General features: G+C 41.1%; 1 pseudogene; it reads left to right on the forward strand.

Moving 5' to 3' along the window:
- LOC144308956 (centromere protein N-like) overlaps nucleotides 1-23,597 on the forward strand; it is a 54,726-nt pseudogene extending 31,129 nt beyond the window's left edge.
- The last annotated feature ends 316 nt before the right edge of the window (nucleotides 23,598-23,913 follow it).

Here is a 23,913-nt window from a genome sequence, read left to right on the forward strand (position 1 = left end):
TAGAATTCAGAGATTCATCATTTACATACAACACCCAGGGCTCATCACAACAGGTGCGCTCTTTAATACCCATCACTCATCTAGCCCATCCCCCATCCGCCTCCTTCCATCAACCCTCAATTTGTTCTCTATTGTTAAGAGTCTCTTATGGCTTGTTTCTCTCTCTCCTTTTTTCTTTTTCCCCTTCCCTTATGTTCATCTGTTTTGTGTCTTAAATTCCATATATAAGTGAGATCATATAATATTTGTCTTTCTCTGACATTTTTCACTTAGCTTAATACAGTCTGAATAGGGGACCTGTTCTTCCCATGTCTTGGAGAAAGGCTCAGAAAAGTCTTGTACCTTTTCTGATTACTCTTACATAGCCCAATGTCTGTGATGAGTTTTGTTTGAGAAGGAGCCTATTCTAGTATAATAATTAAAACCCCAGTTTCTAAATCTTGGGAAATAGCTTTGAGTTCCATCTGGGGCCTGCATGAATATTGAAATCCTGAAAACGATGTATGTATATTGATTGGGAGTTGAAATAGACAACCAGTTTTTGGCTTTGTTTTCTCCATCTGTTTCCAAATTGACCAGTTGTTCATTCTCATTCCCTAATGCTATTCCCAGAGAGAGTAAAGGACTCAGGGAGAAGAGTGCATTCTTGCATCGTTAACTAAACTATAGCGTGTATCTGGAACTTTGAAAGGGAGGAAATCCTAGGCAGATACTGCAATGGAGACATTTTCCTTTAGGGACCTCAGTCTTTTCTTTAACCAGCCATGTAGTCTCCCTTTTAATTTGTCTGCTGTCAGTGTCCCCATTTATTAGGGTTCTTCTGTACCTCCATGCCATTCTGTAGTTGGCATTCCTTTTAGGTAATTCTGAGGCTACTTACTTACCCAGGGCCCATATGTCCAATCTGGAAACCAAAGTTTCTTTTTTTCTAGTTCTGGTGTCCAGATGTCTGAAGTAAGGAGGTTGGCAAGGTCTTTTCCTTTTGATATTTGGGGAAGGATGTAGGATATGTTCCAGGCTTCTCTTCTTGGCTTATAGATTGCTATCTACATGTTCATATGGCATTCTCCACATATATGAGTTTGTGTCCAAATTTCCTCTTGTAATATAGAAAAAATCCACCATAGTACCTTTCTAATGGTCCACATGTCCTCCAAATTTCTTATGTGGACACTATGTCATATTGTCATAGGGCCATCATAATAATGAACTGTTTTTTAACTTGATTACCTGTGTAAATTCCCCATTTTCAGGTAAGTTTATGTTTTGAGGTACTGGATATTGGACTTCAACATATGATATTTTTTCAACTTATGATTTTTTTTAATGCCAGCAGAGCCAGCGTTGGTCCTGTGCAATCTCTGCTATATCTCTTATAAGAGGGACATGTTGCTTTCAACATCCTGTTTAATACAGACTTTTACATACATGTCTGCTCACTGAAACTTGTTATACTCTTATTATAGACACTGTAGGGTTATTTCTTTATGGACTTTACATGTTTCAAATAATCCTATGTCCTAAGACACAGCCTGCTGGTCCCATCAAGTAGCAGTGCTTGCGTACCACTTTTTTCTCAAGTAACCATGAAATAGGAGGCTTCCTTGTCCAGAAGGGCATGGGATTGCTCTTTTATCTGGTGTAAACTTCTTTCTCTTGCTTATGAGCACATGTTTTGGCATCAGGTGTTTTAGGTTACAGTTTCATCTCTGCTTATTGGCCTTGTGGTTTGGGGATTAGCATTTGATTTCTCTGAGCCTTAGTTTCTTCAACTCTGTGGGGAATATTTCAATACTTGCCATATATACTGAAGTTACATTAAGGGGATACATATATAATCACAATATAACCCATAATATTCAGTATTGTAGATCCCCTTATTAATCTTAGAAACCAAATGGTAGATTTGGTTTAAAAAAAGATAGGAGTTCAAATCAAGGACTTTGAGCTATGGATCAGAAGGTGAGAGTCACATATGGTTGTCTTAAACTTGCGTGTAGGCCATTTGAATTTTGAAAGTAGCCTCTAGTGTGACATATAAAAGTTTTTATGTTAATTGTAAGTGCTGCTGATAAATTTGCATATCTATATGTTTCAAAATTGAGGCCAGCCAGCATCCCTTCATCCCAGCATTCTTTGAGATATCAGAGTGCATGCAGGACTTGCCACATATTGACTTCCTTCTATTCTGAGATTGAAGCCTTCTGTTTAGTCTCAGGGGGAATTTTATATTGGATTATGTCCAGTCTGAATTTATCCTCCAACTTTGAAATGAGGATATTTGGACTAGTGGGTGTTTGCTGGGTGCCTATTTTTATTTTCAAAGACTTGTTTTTGTTTTTGACTGCAGCCTCTTATATCTTGTCAATTCAAGCATACAGATTTGTGTAGCCCATCTAAATGGCAATTACCAATTCACTGCATTTACAGTTTCTGCCTTTTAGATCATGATGTGCTCAGGACTAAGAGGCTGGCTACAGTGTAGGATCCCCCAATATGTATAAGTTTGTGGTGGCACTTGAGGCAGTCTGCCACCATGTTACTCCTTGGCTCAGACTTAAAAGGAGTAGGCATTCAGGAGCCCTGATATTTTGTCAAAATTGTTCACTGGGATATTTAATCTTTTAATCTTTGAGGCTGGTAAGGTCACAGTGCTCTTTTGGAAAAATATAAGCAGCATTTCAAGCTAATATAGGACACATTTAATCTAAACAGGAAGGGAGGTGAATCTGGACCTGCTTCATGGACATTTGGAGGAGATGTAATATCAGAAACCAATACGTGGAAGATGAGTATATACAAATGTATTCTATGGGATTCTTTTGGCCCAGCTACCTCACAAAAAGTCTCCTTGGATGATTTGGGTCATCTTCTTCTTCAGAGAATCACTGCATTCTTTGTAGATATCACTCAGCATCATGCATGAGAACACAGGAGACAGAGGAATATAAAGAAAAAGGGGAAAGAGGTGAGCAGAGGTGGGTGAACTTGGAAAAAATGCAAGAGGCTAAGGCAGGATATATTGTGGGTGTAACTAGCATCCTGTTCTTCTCTGAGTTGTCTGTGGCATGCAGACCCCACCACATATGGGGCTGTCTCAGTTCTCTCTAGGTTACTAAGTCTCCTTATCCTTGGAGGATTATCTCCATGTCACTTTCTTTCCCACCCTTAAAGCGTGGATCTTTGTAATAGTAGAGTCACTCAGGGATCATATAATGTTTATAGCAGCATTATCAACAACAGCTAAACTATAGATGGAGCCCAAATGTTCATCAATTGATGATTGTGTAAAGAAGATGAGTGCTAAAGAAGATGTGGGTGTGTGTGTGTGTGTGTGTGTGTAAAAAGGAAATCTTGTAATTTGCAACAACATGGATGGAGCTGGAGTGTATTATTCTAAGTGAAATAAACCAATTAGAGAAAGACAAATACCATATAATCTCACTTATATATGGAATTTAAGACAGAAAACAGATGAACATATGGAAAGGGAGAAAAGAAAAAAAGGAGAGAGGGAAACAAACCATAAGAGACTTAACAATAGAGAATAAACTGAGGGTTGATGGAGGGAGGTGGGTGGGGGGTGAGCTAGATCGTTGATGGGTAGTAAAGAGGGCCCTTGTGATGAGCACTGGGTGTTATATGTAAGTGATGAATCACTAAATTCTACTCCATAAACCAGTTTTGCATGTATATTCACTAAAATTTAAATTTAAAAAGCTGTTATGAACAACAAGAAAAGAATATCAGCTCCTTATGTTGACAAAATACTATCCAAAATAAAAAACAGTGGGTATTTTAGAGGGTGTCCAATACAATGAATAGACATGTACACAGTAGGAAGACATAATAAGGTAGTTTCCTTATTTCTTCAGTAAGCTATATGTTGTACAAAGGGATGTGACTCATTGTTGAGAGAAAATACTTTCATATAGAAAAATGTTAAATTTCTTTATACATCCCCTGAAAAACAATTTAAGTCTCTGGGCTGAAAAGGGAAAACTAAATAGGTCAAGTCATTTCCCATGAACCTTAAGACAACACCCTAACTGTAGTTACCATCTTTACTTTTTTTTAAAAAAGATTTTATTTATTTATTCATGAGACACACACACACACACACACACACAGAGAGAGAGAGAGAGAGAGAGAGAGAGAGAGGCAAAGGGAGAAGCAGGCTCCATGCAGGGAGCCTGATGTGGGACTCGATCCGGGGTCTCCAGGATCAAGCCCTGCACTGAAGGCGGTGCTAAACCGCTGAGCGACCCGGCTGCCCTACCATCTTTACTTTTAAAAAGTTTAACATTCACATATTTCTAATCAAAGCAGTAACTGCATTTTCTCTGTCATGTAGTGTGCAAATAAATAGGAGTAAAATTACGCTCACTTTAAAGTGCATGAAGAGATATGTAAGAGCAGTGCTTGCTCTGTGTGACACATGAAAGAGAAGGATCTCTCCAATAGCCCCAGTCCAAGAGTCCTAGAGTAAGAACTGGCTACAGGAAAAAGTGATTCATTAGGTCTACCAAAAAGGTCAGGGACTGGCTGGCTCAGTTGGTGGAGTATGTGACTCTTGATCTCAGGGTTTGAGCCCCACGATGAATGTAGAGATTACTTAAAAAAAAAAATCTGAAAAAGGCAAAGGGAGTTCAGTTTCAATATAGGAAGAGGGGTCCCTGCCAAGAGTGAGTTTTAATTATAGTTAAGACCATTTCCTGATCTCAGACATATATTCTTAGGCATGTAGTTTATGGTCATATCCTCTATACTAAAGGCAGTTGTGGTGCAGTGGGCTATAGAAGTTGTGTGACTCCAGACAAAACTGCTTGCTTCTGTGCATGGAAAAATGGGAATTGGGGATCCCTGGGTGGCTCAGTGGTTTGGCGCTTGCCTTCGGCCCGGGGCATGATCCTGGGGTCCTGGGATTGGGTCTCGCATCAGGCTCCCTGCATGGAGCCTGCTTCTCCCTCTGCCTGTGTTTCTGCCTCTCTCTCTCTCTGTGACTCTCATGAAAAATAATAATAAAAAAAAAACAATGGAAATTATGCTCAATGTGTAGATTCAGGGCTGTTGTACTTGTAGTGAAAATCACCCTCCTTCCTGAATGTACATTGGTTTGTTTGTTTAACAAACTCCTTGATATATATCCATGTTGTGATAGTGTGGACTGTTGTCTGGCAGTGGGACACCCAGATGTTCGAGTGTCAGTCTCTGGTGGCAAAGATCATTAGCCAGTTGCACAAGATGCAAGCCTCTTTTTCTTGCTTCATGTGGTGCACATAGATATAGACTTTTTGAGGGTGAAAATCAGCAGAGTAAAAAAACTTACACTTGCGTTGCCCAGGTTAAGACCACTTGGATAAATTATACATAAGACATGATAATCCATCTACAGTTTGCGCCTCGTCTCAAAAACAGTTCCTTGTGATTCTAGTACATGAAGCCAAGGAAGCCTGGCAAATGTGCCCAGAGTGCCAGCTGCATAGCTGAACAGGGAGGGCATTTCTAGTTTTCATAACAGATATGCTGGACCAGGCACTCTGCCCTCCTCTTGAGGTTACCAGTGGGGATGGGGTTTGGTGGATCTTTTTTCTGAGCATTGACCTGACAGTCCTGTGAACATCAGATACAAGGACTATTAACTGGACTGTACTTTTTACTTGCATTTGCCAGGAACCTCTAATTGAATAATGGTGCCACCTTTATGGCACAAAGTGGGAATAGGAATTCCATGGCATCCCATGTCATTTCCAGGCAGCACATACCATTTTAGGATGGTTTAGATTCTTAAAGAAAAAACATGCAGACAAGTGAGTAAGCCATGCATGGCTCCCAGTGGAGCACATATTTTTTTATGGATATTTTTTTTTATTGGAGTTTGATTTTCCAACATATAGTATAACACCCAGTGCTCATCCTGTCAAGTGCCCCCCTCAGTGCCCATCGCCCAGTCACCCCACTCCCCTGCTCACCTCCCCTTCCACTACCCCTTGTTTGTTTCCCAGAGTTAGGAGTCTCTCATGTTTTGTCACCCTCTCTGATTTTTCCCACTCATTTTCTCTCCTTTCCCCTATAATCCCCTTCACTATTTTTTATACTCCAGTGGTGCACATATTAAGAAAGTCAGGTTTGGCTTTAACTGTGGCAGTTCCTCAGCAGGTACCTCTCATTTAAATAGAATGTATGATTAAAAGGAGAAGCCCAGATTTGGGGATGAATGCCTTTTTCTTTTTAAAAATTTTTTATTTATTTATTTATTTATTTATTTATTTATTTATTTATTTATTTATTTAGAAGCAGAGGGAGAAGCAGGCTCCATGCAGGAAGCCCCACATGGGACCCGATCCCGGGTCTCCAGGATCACACCCCGGGCTGCAGGCGGCGCTAAACCGCTGCACCACTGGGGCTGCCCTGAATGCCTTTTTCAACTCAGTTTAAATATATTTCTTCCTTTCTCTACTTCAACTTCATATCCTGAAGTAGACAGGCTAATGACTGTTGGCTGAATGTTGCTCATCTTTTTGGCAGGACAGTACTTAATGCTCAATGCAGGACAGTACTTGCCTTAAAATTCAAGGTCCTAAAATTTATCATTTTGGTCTTTGGAACATCTGCAAACACTTATATGCAAGGCCATTTTGTTTACAAAGTCCTTTTCAAGGCAGATGTTCAGGTATGTGTCTGGCCCATAGGGCCTTCTCTCATTGCACCCTTAATTGTGGGCACTGTGGGTGCATTTCCTTATCCACTTTAAATATTTCATATTGGAGGGAAGCCAGTATCCCTTTATCCCATCATTCCATGAGTTGTCAGGGTTCATGCAAATGCTGCCATATATTGCCTCCTTTCTGTCTCCTGGCTCGAGGTCTTCTGATCGCTCTCAGAAGGAATTTTTATGTTGCATTATTATCTCCAGTGTGGATTTTTCCCTTAGTATTCACACCTGGGTACTTAGGCCTATCTATGGGTTTTCTCAGGGAACCTGTTTTATGTATTTATAAGCCCCTTAAAAAGATTTGGCATTTGTAGGCTTTCAAATACACAGTAGTTCGTGCATCTAGTCACTACCAGCTTGCCAGTGTGGGCAGTCCTTCGTTTGGCAAATAAAATTTCCAAGTTTTCGTGAGTTTTCTTGTTTTAATGTGACATGTTGGGGTTCAGCTGCTCTGGGCTCAGCCCCAGGATGGGCAGATGCCCAAGTTCATGTGTTTTAACAAGGCCATGTCTGACCAGTCTGGCTCTTGTGTGCTCATATGGTTCACTTTGTAGCCACACACCTCATTGTGCCTTTCTCAGGGCAGCTACAGCCCCAGATGTGGAATTCACTTGCATGAGTCAGACACTGCTTCATGTGTTTCCCAACTCTAGGGGAGGTAAGACAAGCTTCTGAAGATTGAAGTAAGCATGTCAAGAATCTTGTAGACTTGGCTTAGGAGTTTAAATTTGTTTCTAAAGAAATTTGTGAGTCATTGAAGATTCAGAACAGGAGAATCATATTTGTGTTTTAAAAGTAACAATACTAGGAATGCCTGGGTGGCTCAGCGGTTGACCGCCTGCCTTCAGCCCAGAGTGTTATCCTGGAGTTCTGGGATCGAGTCCCACATCGGGCTCCCTGCATGAGCCTACTTCTCTCTCTGCTTATGTCTCTGCCTCTCTCTCTCTGTGTCTCTCATGAATAAATAAATAAAAATCTTTTAAAAAGTAACAATACTAATAGTTTGGTAGATGGAGTTGAGGCTGATGGTGGGCAAGGGATGCTGAGGACCTCCTCCAAGGACTAGACTGAGGATGATAATGAGAGCAGATTTGAAAGATAAGTAATTTGATAGAAGCAAAAGGATATGGTAACCGACTGATGTTGAAGGATGTTAAGAGGTACCTAGAAGTCACTCACTCATTCAGTATCCATACTAAAGTAAGAGCATTCCATGTACTAGTGACTGTGCTTGGTAAATTGTTAGACCAAAATAAATAATGGCTACTGTGTTCTTGCAAAAGGTGAGGAAGTAAAAAACAGTCATTTATTTAATAACCACACAAGTGTGTGTATTGCTTCAGGCTGTAATAAGTTCTAAGAAGGAAAAGTCAGTTTTGAAACACCTTGTGAAAAACAAAGCTAATAGAGTATCTATGAGGAATTAGCGTGGAAAATGTCAGATCCTTAAGAGTTAACTAAGGGAAGGGGCATCTGAGAATGTTCCGATTGGAGAAAGAACATGGGCAAGTCCTGGAGGGAAGGGACTCTAGCATAGCCTTACTTCAAAAAGATGTTAGTGGGTTCTACAACAGATGGTGATGTTGTAGGATAGAAAATACAGGAAGGGAAGTCTGAGGGCAATACAGGAAGAAAGTTAAAAATATGTTGTACTTGGGACACATTAAGTTGAAAATGTCTGAAAAGCATTAGACGGGGCAGGTAGACAGAGCTGGAGCTTGAAATTTTAGATTCCTCAGTGTCCATGTGATACTTTGATTCATGGCTTAGTGAAGTTGCCCAGGAAATGTATGTTGAAACGACAGTGTCAGGAATGGAAGAAATAAGTAAAGTAAAAAGAGGGATTAAAGGAGACTGGAAAAAAAGTAGCCAGAAAGACCAGAGGAGGGACCCAAGAACAGTGTCATGGAAGCGAATGGCAGCAATTTCCACGGAGATAATAGCTTATTGGGTTAAATGTCATAGATGAATCAACTAACATGTGCTGTAAAGAATCCATGGTTGGGGAAACCAGAGGTCAAAGATAACTGGAGCAAATAAAATTTCAGTTCAGGATAGTTAGGAAGTTTTACTGAGGACTGTAACGAAAAAAAGCTCCATACACATTAAAACAAAACATTAGTTTAGTTTCTGTATCTCTTAATTGTACTTAAATTATTATTTTTTCTTATAAATGAAGCCTCCACTACCTTTACTTAAAAAATGAGATAGAAAAGCCAAGTTCCATGAATGGTTAGATGCTTGATGTGGGACAGTTTACAATTTTTAAAACTAGCTTGATTTTTTCCTTTTGAAAACAAATCTGGTATAACTTGAAAGAACAGTATTTTTGCTTTTGTGATTTCTTTGTAGCATCAGATTTGATTTTCAGAAAGATAACTATTACATGTGTAGGGGTAGAATACCATCTTATACACACAGCAGATTCCAAGAAATCATTTTGTGGCGTGAGTGATTAGGCAAATATTCTTCCCTCAGTTCTGGTACTTTCCATTGGACTTTGGCCTCCTAAGTCTGAACTTGCCTATTGGGGGAAGAAAGAATGTGGCAGGAATGTGTGTCAGCAAATGAATGCTTATTTCAAAACAGTACCAGAGAATGAAATATGTAGGTCTGATGGCTTTCATTGTATAAAAAGTAAATGACCTACAAAGTGAAATGACCCTACAAAGTGATTGGTTAACACAAATGTAAATAAATTAAGGATTTTCTAAAGGAAAAAAAAAAGGACAAGCTTCCTGAAGCTGTTTTCCATTTGCTTGGAACAAATCTCAAGTACTGTTTATGTCTCCGTTGTGAGAGTGTAGAAAATACCCATCACGTTCCCTTTCTATGGATCCGTATGCAGACGGTAGAGAACACACCCTGTTTTTCTGCAGGTGGTGGGGTGCAGTTTGCAGTGAAGTAAGCAATACTGATCTTGAGCTCATGTGCACAGGGGCACCATTTGAACTTCCTAAAGGGTCCTCAGGCTGCAGGCTGCTGCCCCATTCAGTGCCTTTTTCCCCAACCGCTGCTGGAGTCCCTCCTAGCTCTTTAATTCTTTAGTCTCACACTTCTGTTGTGCTCATCTACTCCCCTAGTGCTCCTCTATGCTTTCCTATGAAGAAAACCTGAGTATACTTAATTGTATTGGGTTCTCATGTCAACCATGGAAAACACAGAACTTTCTCTCTGTGTGATAAAAGTGCAGTTCACTTACAATCAAGTCTGTTCATTGTAGGAGCGCTTGGGTGGCTCAGTCAGTGAAGTGTCTGCCTTTGGCTCAGGTCATGAACCCAAGGTCCTGGGATAGAGCCCCATGTAGAGCTCCCTGCTCAGCGGGGAGCCTGTTTCTCCCTCTCCCTCTGCCTGTCACTCTGCCTGCTTGTCCTCTCTCTCTCTCTCTCTGTCAAATAAATAAATAAGTAAAATCTTTTTTTAAAAAAAGTCTGTTGATTGTATCTTTTGCCCATGTGTTTACAGCCCTAGATTCTTGACTCATTTGCATGTATCATACACCAGTGCTGGTGTCCCACTAACTCTAGCATATAAAAGTTTTCTGAAGCTGTCAGTGCTATAGTCAACAACACAGGGTGAAGTAATTTTTGTCCTCCATGAAAGTCAAGGAAATGTCTATTTAGTCTTTTTCAGAGTGCCCATGTCAATCTTAGGAAAGACACTGTTTCTTCTGTAGCTAGTAGAAGTGTAGTTTCCTTCCACAACAGCCTCATTTTGTTCTCACTGGATGTGACAGCTTCAACCCTAGCTTTTCTTTCACTTAAGTCATGCACTAGGTCCTGTGCTGCTCTAAGTCCAGACAACATGAGTGAATCCTTCTGAAATGCTGCCCATGGGCCAGCTATTCCAGGCCTCACCCCTCATGAGGTACTGTATTTATGCCTTGCAAGGTTTGTTAGGATATGGGGATTTCTGCCCTTCCCTCACTTAAGTATAGAGCTGCAGAATAGCAAACCATGTAGCTACAGTCTAGAAATCCATAGTGGGGTCTCCTACAGCTTGAAGTGAAACCCTTTGCTGCTCTTTGTTATGATGTCCTTTTGATGGGTGAGACAAGAATCACAGGGAGCTGACCCTTTTGCCTCATTCTTATTTTTGCTATGCTTTTAAGTATTAAAGTGTCAAAATATAAAAGGGCTTTTTGTATTTTTTTTTTACTTTTTTGTTTTTAGAGCGAGAGTGTGAATGGGGTTGGTAGGAGGGGTAGAGGGAGAGGGCAAGAGAGAATCCTAAGCAGGCTCCACGCCCAGCCTGGAGTGTGATGTGGGGTTCAATCACATGACCCTGAAATCATGACCTGAGCCAAAATCAGAAGTTGGATGTTTAACTGACTGAGCCACCCAAGTGCCTCAACTTTTTGTATTTTTTAAGTGTTAAATAAGTTAAGCCTTTTCCTTGGCCCTGCATATCTCTGTGCTTTCAGTGACAAATTTGGCACTGAATTTATGGCTAGTAAAGTTACAGTGCCCACACCTTTTAGATATAAAAGGCTAGGCTAGTGCCTAATTAGGTTTCCTAGCATGTTAGCTCATGGTAAGTGGTGGATGAAAAGGACAATAGAGTCCCCGGACTAAGGGATAATATATTCCATTTTAGTATGGATAAAGCATCTGGGATGCATGGTAGCTCGGAGTACCCTGGCTGAGTCACTGGATGACCTGAAGCTTTCCTGACCTGGTCTTACAGCAAGGGTGGGTTAGGAGGCCTAAAGACTTCCCCAGATAAGTAGAGCAGTACAGGCCAGGTTATGAGATATAGAGATCTCCTGGCAGCCATATCTACAAGGGGAGTGAGTGGAGTACATAAGGGACCTTCTACTGTCAGCCTCTTCCAAGGTGTGTGGGCTGGGGGCTGGGTTGATAGTACGATAGATTTTTTTGCATTCAATAATGTATGTTACTTGTTGAAAAAAGCTTGGCAGGTTAGGTAGCAAGAGGTAAGATTACAATTAGCTACTTGGTGCCTAGTTGTTGATAAAAAGGTCCTTATACCATGGAATGGACAAAATTATGAACAACCTGTGCTTACTGGTGTCATTTGCTACCCCTGTGTTCTTTCTCCTCTTTTCCCTGGGCTTCCAGTTGGGAAAAGTTAAATATGCTGTTGGAAGCTTGTGTTATAGTGTCTGTGAAAAGATAGCTATGGTTTTGTTTCTGAAAAGTGTGTCTGAATGCAGCTAGGAGAAGTTGTAGTGAAAAAGTAAAAAATGAAAAGTTATTGTGTCATCAAGATACCTATAACTATTATAGTTATATATTATATAATATATAAGATATATATATTATAGCTCTCTAAACTGATTTTGAAATGTGCTGTTTTAAAATTTTGAATATTTATATTGTCTCAAAAAGTTTTCCAATGTCCAAAGCTTTCACTATTAATAATAGGTTACTGATTGACAAGTAGAAGGTGCCATTCTGTATAGCCTTGGATGCCCATCAGAAGGGAGAGTTAAAATTTCCAACTAAATTGAGGGCACAGTGATTTCACACACAGAATCCCACAGGCAGGCAAAGAAAAACCTCTGTCTTTTATGTACTCCAGTGTTTTGTGTTCCTGAGAGAACAGTTGTATCTACTACAAAACTGCTGTAAAAGTTGTCTCTTAATAAGAGGCAACACTAGATGGGAATTTGTCTAACCTGATTTTGACAGATTGACTCCATGAAATCAATTCAATTCTCTTCTCTCCTCTCCTTTCTTCTTTTCTTTTCTTTTTCTTACCTTATCTTTCCTTTCTCCTTTCTTTCTCTTTCTTTCTTTTTCTTTCTTTCTTTCTTTCTTTCTTTCTTTCTTTCTTTCTTTCTTTCTTTCTTTCTTCCTTCCTTCCTTCCTTCCTTCCTTCCTTCCTTCCTTTCTTCTTTCTTTCTTTCTTTCTTTCTTTCTTTCTTTCTTTCTTTCTTTCTGAAATATAGTTGACAATCAGGTATAAAACATAGTGATTTGACAGTTATATACAGTATGACATGGTCACCACAATAAGTATAGTCATCTGTCACCATACAAAATTATTATAGTATTATTAATTATATTACATATGCTGTACTTTTTATCCCTGTGACTTGCTTATTTATAACTGGAAGTTTGTGCCTCTGAATCCCCTCACCTATTTCACCTATCTCCCTATTCCCTACTCCTCTAACAACTACCAGTTTGTTTTCTCCATTTATGGAGCTTATTTTTGCATTTTATTTTTTTTTAATTTTTTATTTATTTATGAGAGAGAGAGAGAGAGAGAGAGAGAGAGGCAGAGACACAGGCAGAGGGAGAAGCAGGCTCCATGCACCGGGAGCCCGACGTGGGATTCGATCCCGGGTCTCCAGGATCGCGCCCTGGGCCAAAGGCAGGCGCCAAACCGCTGCGCCACCCAGGGATCCCCTATTTTTGCATTTTAAAGTCCCTTCTCCTGAAGGCTGATAAGGTCACAAAGCCCTTTTGCAAAAATACAGGTGAGACTCAGCAGGTTGATTTTCCCACATGGAATGGGACCTGCAGGACAGTAGCCAACCTCATTGAAAAAGTGTTTGGTGACTAGGGATAGCCAGTTACGTCAAAATGTATTAAGATCTGCTCCTAAATTGAGTTGCAAAGAACTGTTACTAAGGATGGATTTGGGAAAATCCAGTGATATTATAGAGAGTTCCTCCTTGGCTAATAGGTGAGGGGACCCTGCCAGTTACAGGATGAGGAGTAATCACCCCATTCTCTATGACAAATCCAGTGTTACAAGCTAGTTTGGCCATGACCACATTGCTCATATGAGGAGGAGGATCAGGAGGACCTAGACCCTATTCCAATATCTGTACTATTATGATTGATGTTTATTTATTTTTTTAAAAAGATTTATTTATTTATGATAGACATAGAGAGAGAGAGAGGCAGAGACACAGGAGGAGGGAGAAGCAAGCCCATGCCGGGAGCCTGACGTGGGACTCGATCCTGGGACTCCAGGAGTGCACCCTGGGCCAAAGGCAGACGCTAAACCGCTGAGCCACCCAGGGATCCCTATGATTGATGTTTAAATAACATACTCAGCACCACCTTTCCACCCAGACTTTATTGTTTTCAAGAATAAACAGGTAAAAGGCAGAGTTGTGGCCTCTCCTTCTCTAAATATCTGACACACTGGTCAAAGTGTTCTGGGGGCTTGGTGGCACTTGAAATTGTCATGCTTTTCAGCTCCTAGGGACACTGGGGCTGAAAAGTGTGGTGCCTGGAATTTTCCATGGGTTCAGTCAAAAGTTTACTTTTGATGTAGAAATCAGTCTCAGATTGTACTATATGGACTGATGTGAGTTAATGGGTAGGCTCTTTTGGGCCTATATACACAAGATGTAACTGATATGGCTAAATGTATTCTAGGAAGAGTTAAGTATGTGTAATTCTTCTTTTGAGTTGTGAAGAATTTTCCCAATGGGGAAATGCCACAATTAGAACAGTGGTTGTAAGATAAGTAGAAGAGCAGGAGCTATCAGATTTCCCATTCCAGCCATGGGGTGTAAGTAAAGCAATTAGGATACTGGGATGTGTTGGGAACAGTAAAAGGAGGTCCCCACACTTATTAAGGAACTATTAGAAAAAAAGGAACTATTAGAGACAAAATTGTTTAAAGGGTCTAGACCATTCTACAATCATCCTGTATCTAGTGAGAGAAGCCACTAGAAGGGACACTGGCTTGCTTATCCCTCCCAGTTCTGAGGTTAAGAGAATTTCATATTGGATTATCTCCAGTTCAAACTTACCCCTCAACTGTTGTGTAGGAGAGTATAGATTCTTTTGGTATTCTTTGGGAGCCTCTTTTTTATTTTCAAAGCCTCATGAAAATATTTGGTTATTTGTTGACTATTGAATTTATTCCAGCTTTGGATATTAATTCAATTCTGCTGACCAATGTATGTAACCCTTCAACCTTTTCAATTCTCTGCCTTTGTACTCCTTGTGCCATTTGGGTTCTGATGTATTGGCCTCCAGACTCTCAAATAGGAAGTATGATCCCAACTTTTGTGTGAGCTGATGGTTTTACCTCAGGGACATTTGTTTCCATATTTTACCCAGCCCTTTTCCCCACATGGTGTGGGCTGTTAGTTCCTCAGTTTATTTTGACAGATCTACTCCATGCGACTCTTAATCCCCTTTATCTGGAGACTGATATGGTTTCATTGCCCTTTTAGAAAAAGATAGGTGAGACCCTAAAGACTGAAATAGGAGATGTTACTAGTAAGAGGGAAGAAAGCGATGGTGGATATGCCCCCTGGTCTTTCTTGGGAGCACATATGATATATATATCACTCAGCAAAATTTATGAGAATGCAGGAGACATGGGGAAAAGTAGAGAAAAAAAAAGAGAAACAAGTGATAAAAGGGGAGAGGGGAAGAGAACTGGGAGAAATCCAGAAACATAAGGATGGGTACAGTGTGGGTGTAACCCAGTGTCCCCTTGTCTCATTCTTCTCTGAGTTTTCAGAGTATATACAGACCTCATCACATATGTGATTGTCTTCAGGTCTCTGTGTTAGAAGCCTCTTTGTTTCTGTGGAAGGATCATTTCCTATCCATCTCCTCCTGTAAGCAAGGGACTTTGTACTGAGTGGATTTCTCAAGGGACCACTTTTTTCATATTTTTAAACTCAGCTATAGTAATTCAATATGTCCTTACTATATACCAAACATTATGCAGCTTAAAAAATTATTTAATCGGTGTAGATTTTTTTAAATATATAAATTGCTCCAAAAACATTAACAGCAAATATGATGTTGTTCTTTGCAATATCCTAGTACCATTATGTAGGCTGAATTTGTGATTAATAATTAATATAAGAACATTACTGATTTCTCAGTATAATACAGTTAATGTTTTGACATTTGTTTTATGTGGCACATGAGGGAGCCCTGCCAGTTATGCTGGATTTTGAGAACAGGATTGTTTAAGGTAGAGCCTTAACCTCCATATCCTGCCTCTAATGGGAATCAGAGGCTTTAGGCACTGATCAAGACTTGAAGGCACCCACAACTGCCAAAGCTTCCAGCTGTATAGAAAAATGGAGCACAAGCCCCTGTGCTGCATAGAAGTCTCATCTGCATGTTTAATATTTCCTGTGGACTGCGTGTGGAAATAACTCTCACACTGAGATGAGGACTGATATGAGTTTATGGGTGAGTTTATCCCCTTTCAGGAGATGAGCTGAGAAAGACTGCTCTTGAGTGTAATTTAAGAAGTGGATCACCTCTAGGGGACAGCTACTGAGTAAGAGACCTGACTGACCATGTTGGCTATGCCAAAGAGATTGATGACATTGTTGCTGAGTTTATCAAGAGAACCATTTTGAAAATCCCAATGACTGAAATGATGACAGTCTTCCAAGCCTGGGATTTTTTTTTTGTCTGAAAATCACCTGCAGACCACAATCTTCTGGCAGAAAAAGGAATCTCTTGTTCAGGACTTGGTTCTGTTTTGTGAGGAGAAGCAATGCAAGTCTTTATGATGCAGCCCTTTTATATATCATTTATACATGGTTTTATTTTTATTTTTTATTTTTATTTTTTTAATTTATTTTTTATTGGTGTTCAATTTACTAACATACAGAATAACCCCCAGTGCCCGTCACCCATTCACTCCCACCCCCCGCCCTCCTCCCCTTCCACCACCCCTAGTTCGTTTCCCAGAGTTAGCAGTCTTTACGTTCTGTCTCCCTTTCTGATATTTCCCACACATTTCTTCCCCCTTCCCTTATATTCCCTTTCACTATTATTTATATTCCCCAAATGAATGAGACCATATAATGTTTGTCCTTCTCCGACTGGCTTACTTCACTCAGCATAATACCCTCCAGTTCCATCCACGTTGAAGCAAATGGTGGGTATTTGTCATTTCTAATAGCTGAGTAATATTCCATTGTATACATAAACCACATCTTCTTTATCCATTCATCTTTCGTTGGACACCGAGGCTCCTTCCACAGTTTGGCTATCGTGGCCATTGCTGCTATAAACATCGGGGTGCAGGTGTCCCGGCGTTTCATTGCATTTGTATCTTTGGGGTAAATCCCCAACAGTGCAATTGCTGGGTCGTAGGGCAGGTTTATTTTTAACTGTTTGAGGAACCTCCACACAGTTTTCCAGAGTGGCTGCACCAGTTCACATTCCCACCAACAGTGTATGAGGGTTCCCTTTTCTCCGCATCCTCTCCAACATTGGTTGTTTCCTGCCTTGTTAATTTTCCCCATTCTCACTGGTGTGAGGTGGTATCTCATTGTGGTTTTGATTTGTATTTCCCTGATGGCAAGTGATGCAGAGCATTTTCTCATGTGCATGTTGGCCATGTCTAGGTCTTCCTCTGTGAGATTTCTGTTCATGTCTTTTGCCCATTTCATGATTGGATTGTTTGTTTCTTTGGTGTTGAGTTTAATAAGTTCTTTATAGATCTTGGAAACTAGCCCTTTATCTGATATGTCATTTGCAAATATCTTCTCCCATTCTGTAGGTTGTCTTTGAGTTTTGTTGACTGTATCCTTTGCTGTGCAAAAGCTTCTTATCTTGATGAAGTCCCAATAGTTCATTTTTGCTTTTGTTTCTTTTGCCTTCGTGGATGTATCTTGCAAGAAGTTACTATGGCCGAGTTCAAAAAGGGTGTTGCCTGTGTTCTTCTCTAGGATTTTGATGGAATCTTGTCTCACATTTAGATCTTTCATCCATTTTGAGTTTATCTTTGTGTATGGTGAAAGAGAGTGGTCTAGTTTCATTCTTCTGCATGTGGATGTCCAATTTTCCCAGCACCATTTATTGAAGAGACTGTCTTTCTTCCAATGGATAGTCTTTCCTCCTTTATCGAATCTTAGTTGACCATAAAGTTCAGGGTCCACTTCTGGATTCTCTATTCTGTTCCACTGATCTATGTGTCTGTTTTTGTGCCAGTACCACACTGTCTTGATGACCACAGCTTTGTAGTACAACCTGAAATCTGGCATTGTGATGCCCCCAGATATGGTTTTCTTTTTTAAAATTCCCCTGGCTATTCGGGGTCTTTTCTGATTCCACACAAATCTTAAAATTATTTGTTCTAACTCTCTGAAGAAAGTCCATGGTATTTTGATAGGGATTGCATTAAACGTGTATATTGCCCTGGGTAACATTGACATTTTCACTATATTAATTCTGCCAATCCATGAGCATGGAATATTTTTCCATCTCTTTGTGTCTTCCTCAATTTCTTTCAGAAGTGTTCTATAGTTTTGAGGGTATAGATCCTTTACCTCTTTGGTTAGGTTTATTCCTAGGTATCTTATGCTTTTGGGTGCAATTGTAAATGGGATTGACTCCTTAATTTCTCTTTCTTCAGTCTCATTGTTAGTGTATAGAAATGCCACTGACTTCTGGGCATTGATTTTGTATCCTGCCACGCTACCGAATTGCTGTATGAGTTCTAGCAATCTTGGGGTGGAGACTTTTGGGTTTTCTATGTAGAGTATCATGTCATCGGCGAAGAGGGAGAGTTTGACTTCTTCTTTGCCAATTTGAATGCCTTTAATGTCTTTTTGTTGTCTGATTGCTGAGGCTAGGACTTCCAGTACTATGTTGAACAGCAGTGGTGAGAGTGGACATCCCTGTCTTGTTCCTGATCTTAGGGGAAAGGCTCCCAGTGCTTCCCCATTGAGAATGATATTTGCTGTGGGCTTTTCATAGATGGCTTTTAAGATGTCGAGGAATGTTCCCTCTATCCCTACACTCTGAAGAGTTTTGATCAGGAATGGATGCTGTATTTTGTCAAATGCTTTCTCTGCATCCAATGAGAGGATCATATGGTTCTTGGTTTTTCTCTTGCTGATATGATGAATCACATTGATTGTTTTACGGGTGTTGAACCAGCCTTGTGTCCCAGGGATAAATCCTACTTGGTCATGGTGAATAATTTATTTAATGTACTGTTGGATCCTATTGGCCAGTATCTTGTTGAGAATTTTTGCATCCATGTTCATCAGGGATATTGGTCTGTAATTCTCCTTTTTGGTGGGGTCTTTGTCTGGTTTTGGAATTAAGGTGATGCTGGCCTCATAGAACGAATTTGGAAGTACTCCATCTCTTTCTATCTTTCCAAACAGCTTTAGGAGAATAGGTATGGTTTCTTCTTTAAACGTTTGATAAAATTCCCCTGGGAAGCCATCTGGCCCTGGACTCTTGTGTCTTGGGAGGTTTTTGATGACTGCTTCAATTTCCTCCCTGGTTATTGGCCTGTTCAGGTTTTCTATTTCTTCCTGTTCCAGTTTTGGTAGTTTGTGGCTTTCCAGGAATGCGTCCATTTCTTCTAGATTGCCTAATTTATTGGCGTATAGCTGTTCATAATATGTTTTTAAAATCATTTGTAGGGATCCCTGGGTGGCGCAGCGGTTTGGCGCCTGCCTTTGGCCCAGGGCGCGATCCTGGAGACCCGGGATCGAATCCCACGTCGGGCTCCCGGTGCATGGAGCCTGCTTCTCCCTCTGCCTGTGTCTCTGCCTCTCTGTCTCTCTGTGTGTGACTATCATAAATAAATAAAAATTAAAAAAAAAAGAAAAAAAAATAAAATCGTTTGTATTTCCTTGGTGTTGGTAGTGATCTCTCCTTTCTCATTCATGATTTTATTAATTTGAGTCTTCTCTCTCTTCTTTTTAATAAGGCTGGCTAATGGTTTATCTATCTTATTAATTCTTTCAAAGAACCAACTCCTGGTTCTGTTGATCTGTTCCACAGTTCTTCTGGTCTCGATTTCGTTGAGTTCTGCTCGAATCTTTATTAACTCCCTTCTTCTCTTGGGTGTAGGATCTATTTGCTGTTTTTTCTCTAGCTCCTTTATGTGTAAGGTTAGCTTTTGTATTTGAGTTCTTTCCAGTTTTTGAATGGATGCTTGTATTGCGATGTATTTCCCCCTTAGGACTGCTTTTGCTGCATCCCAAAGATTTTGAACGGTTGTATCTTCATTCTCATTAGTTTCCATGAATCTTTTTAATTCTTCCTTAATTTCCTGGTTGACCCTTTTATCTTTTAGCAGGATGGTCCTTAACCTCCACGTGTTTGAGGTCCTTCCAAACTTCTTGTTGTGATTTAGTTCTAATTTCAAGGCATTATGGTCTGAGAATATGCAGGGGACGATCCCAATCTTTTGGTATCGGTTCAGACCCGATTTGTGACCCAATATGTGGTCTATTCTGGAGAAAGTTCCATGTGCGCTTGAGAAGAATGTGTATTCAGTTGAGTTTGGATGTAAAGTTCTGTAGATATCTGTGAAATCCATCTGGTCCAGTGTATCATTTAAAGCTCTCGTTTCTTTGGAGATGTTGTGCTTAGAAGACCTATCGAGTATAGAAAGAGCTAGATTGAAGTCACCAAGTATAAGTGTATTATTATCTAAGTATTTCTTCACTTTGGTTAATAATTGATTGATATATTTGGCAGCTCCCACATTCGGGGCATATATATTGAGGATTGTTAAGTCCTCTTGTTGAATAGATCCTTTAAGTATGATATAGTGTCCCTCTTCATCTCTCACTACAGTCTTTGGGGTAAATTTTAGTTTATCTGATATAAGGATGGCTACCCCTGCTTTCTTTTGAGGACCATTCGAATGGTAAATGGTTCTCCAACCTTTTATTTTCAGGCTGTAGGTGTCCTTCTGTCTAAAATGAGTCTCTTGTAGACAGCAAATAGATGGGTCCTGCTTTTTTATCCAGTCTGAAACCCTGCGCCTTTTGATGGGGTCATTAAGCCCGTTCACATTCAGAGTTACTATTGAGAGATATGAGTTTAGTGTCATCATGATATCTATTCAGTCCTTGTATTTGTGGACTGTTCCACTGAACTTCTTCTTAAAGGGGAATTTTAAGAGTCCCCCTTAAAATTTCTTGCAGAGCTGGTTTGGAGGTCACATATTCTTTTTGTTGCTGCCTGTCTTGGAAGCTCTTTATCTCTCCTTCCATTTTGAATGAGAGCCTTGCTGGATAAAGTATTCTTGGTTGCATGTTCTTCTCATTTAGGACCCTGAATATATCCTGCCAGCCCTTTCTGGCCTGCCAGGTCTCTGTGGAGAGGTCTGCTGTTACCCTAATACTCCTCCCCATAAAAGTCAGGGATTTCTTGTCTCTTGCTGCTTTAAGGATCTTCTCCTTATCTTTGGAATTTGCAAGCTTCACTATTAAATGTCGAGGTGTTGAACGGTTTTTATTGATTTTAGGGGGGATCTCTCTATTTCCTGGATCTGAATGCCTGTTTCCCTTCCCAGATTAGGAAAGTTTTCAGCTAGAATTTGTTCAAATACATATTCTGGCCCTCTGTCCTTTTCGGCGCCCTCGGGAACCCCTATTAAACGTAGGTTTTTCTTTCGCAGGCTGTCGTTTATTTCCCTTAATCTATCTTCATGGTCTTTTAAGTGTTTGTCTCTTTTTTCCTCAGTTTCCCTCTTTGCTATCAACTTGTCTTCTATGTCACTCACTCGTTCTTCCACCTCGTTAACCCTCGTCGTTAGGACTTCTAGTTTGGATTGCATCTCATTCAATTGATTTTTAATTTCTGCCTGATTAGCTCTAAATTCTGCAGTCATGAAGTCTCTTGAGTCCTTTATACTTTTTTCTAGAGCCACCAGTAGCTGTATAATAGTGCTTCTGAATTGGCTTTCTGACATTGAATTGTAATCCAGATTTTGTAACTCTGTGGGCGAGAGGACTGTTTCTGATTCTTTCTTTTGAGGTGAGGTTTTCCTTCTAGTCATTTTGCTCAGTGCAGAGTGGCCAAAAGCAAGTTGTATTGGGAAAAAGAGAAAAAGAGAGGAGAGAAAGAAGGAAAGAAAAGAGAAAGAGAAAAAAAAAAGGGAAGAAAAAAAAACGAAAAAAAAGAGAAGAAAAAGAAAGAAAAAGAAAGGAGAAAAAAAGGGGGTGGGGGAAGGAAACAAATCAAAAAGCAAAACAAAGCAAAAAAAACCAAAACAAAACAAAAAAAAAAAAAAAAAAAAAAGAACCACCGGGGAGTATCTTCTGATTCTGTGTACTTTAAGTCCCTTGGCTTCTCTTGGAAGTTGTCAGTCTAGCTGGTGTTCTGGGGGAGGGGCCTGTTGTGCTGATTTTCAGGTGTTAGCAGTTGGGGGAGCTGCTGTGCCCCTGCCTGGTGCAGGGCTCGGTGGGGGTTGTTTACCCCCTGAGGCCGCAGGAGGAACAGCCCCAGTGGCGGGGCCAGGTCTGGAAACCTGGATTCAGCTCCGGCAGGAACTCCGTCTGCAGGGCCTGGAGGCTCCGGGGCGGGGCCGCTGATCTGCTCAGCTGGGGCAGGAGCTTCCTTGCTGTCCTGGGCCCTCCCGGCCTCTGCCCGTCCCGGGGGGAGGCCGGATCCTGGGCTGTGTCCCGGCGCCCTGTGCTCCGGAGCCTGCGCTGGTGGATTCGCGCTCCCGGGCCGCTGCCGCGCAGCCCCCTCCGCGGAGCTGCCGCCCGAGCCCCTCCGAGCTGCTCCTGGAACCGCGCAGCCCCCTCTGCACGGAGCCTCTTCCTCTGCCCGAGCCCCCCGAGCTGCTCCCGGGGCCGTGCAGCCCCCTTCGCGGAGCCGCCGCTCGAACCCCTCCGAGCTGCTCCTGGTCCCGCCGGGTCCCGCCGTGCGCGCTGCAGCCCTTAGGGAGCTCGGCGCACTCTCCCGGGGCGCAGGTGTCTGTTACTGTCCCGGGGAGCCCGAGGGCATCCCCGCCCTCCTGGGTCCTGCTCCACCTCCCCGCGAGCCCCTTTCCGCCCGGGAAGGTCGGTGCAGCTCCTGCGTCTCCGGGACGGGGCTCTCCTGTCCTGGGGACACTCGCCCCGGCCTCAGCCCGGCTCCTCGCGGGCCCCTCCCTCTTGGAGGCCTTTGTTTCTTTACTTCTTTTTCCCCGTCTTCCTACCTTGATAGAAGCGCGAACTCTTCTCACTGTTGCATTCCAGGTGTTCTCTCTTTAATTCTCAGGCCGAATTCATAGATTTTCAGGATGATTGGAAGGTTTTCTAGGTAATTTGGTGGAGACAGGTGATTTGGAGACCCTACTCTTCCGCCATCTTGCTCCTCCCCCTATACTTGGTTTTATCAGCACCAGCAAGCTTGGGATTATTTTTTAAGTGAGTGAAGGATCAGGTGAAGATATTAACCTATTTGATATGGAACAATTCAAAAGATCATTTAAAAAATTCTTTAGGAAGCATTAAAAAATGTGATGATCAGCTTCAGAGATGCTGAGGAAAGTGTAGTATGGATTTGAATTGCTTGGGGAATGCAGTATGGAAAGCCACACCAGTATAAACCTGCTTATGTGGTGTATTATTCCCAAACTTCATATGACTTCTTCCTCCGAGCTGAAGAACAATCTACCCCTTCTGGGGCAAGCACTGATAGTTGCGAGCCAACACCATTAGATTGTGAAAATGGACCTCAGAAGCTGGTATCTGGACTCTCTTAAGGCTATTGTTTTTAAACAGTATAATCAGACCTCTGAAACTCACAAGTCTATTACACCTCTACAAAACAAACAAACAAAACCTTTGGGCTGGGTATATACATGGATTCAAGGATTGTTCATGAATACAGAATAGTAAGAGAATCCAGGGAGTGACTCAAGAAACTTTCGGAGACTATTCTCAACTAAGACTAGAATTTGTACAATATAAACTTAAAATGAAATTCAAAACTGACTTAAATGGGGGCATCTTGGCAAGAAAGAAGAACCCCTCCGGTGCCTAATAAAGTTCTCTAGCCTGCATCTTCTCAAAGTGTTGAAATTCTTAGCACCAGCTGGTACTGCAGATGCACTGCTTCCCCTATTGCTCACTTGCATACCCAACAAGGGAATGAATTATTTTAAAATTAGAGGTAAAGAAGATGAATGTGGTTTTGTAAGCATAGCATCTCCTTGACCATATTGCATATGCATTTCAGTTGGGACTGATATTTCCTCCTCCATTGCATATTCCCTCTCCCCACTATCCTGCAAAGCATAACAGTTGCGGGCCTCTAAAATGTGACAGGATGTCCCTTTTCTCACTCCTGTCTCTCTTCAATCCTAGAGAGGTCTGGTTCTAATTGCTGATTTCTAGGAATATTTTCTTAAGCCTTGGATCAGAGAGAGAGAAGCAGCAAGAAACTATGTTCAACTCAAAACTTTCTAGGAGAATCACAAAATTGGTCCATTCAAAGGGTAGAGTTGACTCTATTGAGTTGTTATTGTAAGAG

The sequence above is a fragment of the Canis aureus genome, chromosome X, assembly GCF_053574225.1.
Source record: "Canis aureus isolate CA01 chromosome X, VMU_Caureus_v.1.0, whole genome shotgun sequence".
Lineage (NCBI taxonomy): Eukaryota > Metazoa > Chordata > Mammalia > Carnivora > Canidae > Canis > Canis aureus.